The following is a 1758-nucleotide window of genomic DNA, read 5'->3' as shown; positions in this document are numbered from 1 at the left end:
CACTAGATTATACGCTCCTTGTGGGCAGGGACTATCTTTTTCACCTTTGTATCTTTCATGGCATCTAGCATAGTTATTTGCACATAATAGTCACTCAGTGTTTGTTAAATAAAGCTATTAGTGTCATTAAAACAAAGACAGAATAACGTGTTTTAGATATTTTGTGTAAAATCTAAGAGTCTTAAGTTTAAGTAACTCCAGTTTTTTTCCTTTGACGTCTAAACATTTTTATGCTTGGTACTAAAAACTTGATCCAGATAGGATCATAAGATCATAGGATCCAAATTCATACACTTTTCCTTGCAGGTGAGTGGTAATGGTTTCTCTCTGCATATGTCCAGAATTGTTAATTTGTTCACTTTCACTGTTAGTGCTCTAGACAGGATTTCACACATTAGTCAGTCCTATCAGTTATTCTTCTCAGATGTATGTTTGCAGTGCATTTCCCTTGATTTGGGGGAAAGGCGTGGATTTTTGGAATGAGTTTTTAATTCTGTAAAGTGTTTTTGGGGTTTGGTTTGGTTTTTACCAGTACTGAGGATTGAACTGAGGGGCACTCTGCTACTGAGCTGTATCCCCAGCCCTTTATATTTTGATATTAGGGTATCTCACTAAGTTGCCCAGGCTGGCCTCAAACTTGTGATCCTCCTGACTGAGCCTCCCATGTAACTGGCATTCTAGGCATACACGGCCATACTGAGCTCCCAGTAATATCATTTAGAAGATTTTTTTCTCTAGTTCAAGATTCAGTCAATGATCCTGTATTGTAATTAAGTCTTTTAATTTGGAGAAGGTCCTCAGTCTTCCTTTGTCTTTTATAGCATTAACTTTTTTTATTTTTTTAATAATGTAGTCTTGTTATTTTATAGCATGCCCTCAATATGAATTTCTCTGTCTCCTCACAGGTAGTTTGACTGGAAAATCGCGTGATACAGTGGCTTTCCCAGGGTATCACATCTGGCAGTACATGTATTTTCCCCTTAATGGAGATACTAACTTTGGTGACAGTGTTTTTTATTTTTATTTACTTATTAATGGAGACAGGGTCTTGCCATGTAGTTCAAGCTGGACTTGAACTCATCCTCCTGCCTCAGCTTCCCAGTTGGTTTCTGTGCCACCATACCAGAGCTAGGATTTTTTTTTTTTTTTTTTTTGGTATCGGGGATCGAACTCAGAACCTTGGGCTTGCAGGGCAGGCAGCAGCACCAGTGAGCTAACTCCCTGGCCCTGGCTAGGACTTTTTAAAAAAATTTTTCATTAGGGCCAGGGAGTTAGCTCAGTGGTGCCACCACTTGCCTCACAAGTGCAAGGTCCTGAGTTTGAGCCCCAGTACCAAAAGAAAAAAAAATGTGAAATCACAATTCATAAGTAGTTTGAGGAGGGATACAGTGATTTATCAGTTGATTTTTGCCTGAACCAGTTTTATTCTTATGGTTGCATATGGATTTTTTAAATCTATGTTTGTCAGTATTACATCGCAAGGAAGAGCATTCCTTAAAGAATCCATATCCAGCCGGGCGGGGTGGCGCATGCCTGTAATCCCAGCACTCAGGAGGCTGAGGCAGGAGGATCCCTGTGAATTTGAGACCAACCTGGCCTACACAGTGAGTTCCAGGGCAGTCTGAAATACATAGTGAGACCCTGTCTCAAAAAACTAAAACAAAAAAGAATCGATATCCAGGGCCAGGGATTTAGCTCAGTGGTTCTGCCGCCTGCCTTGCAAGCGCAAGGACTCGAGTTCGATCCCCGGTACCAAAA

Source organism: Fukomys damarensis, unplaced genomic scaffold, assembly GCF_012274545.1.
Source record: "Fukomys damarensis isolate Sample0158 unplaced genomic scaffold, DMR_v1.0_HiC HiC_scaffold_13, whole genome shotgun sequence".
Taxonomy (NCBI): Eukaryota; Metazoa; Chordata; class Mammalia; order Rodentia; family Bathyergidae; genus Fukomys; species Fukomys damarensis.
Note: the sequence above shows the minus strand (reverse complement) of the source record.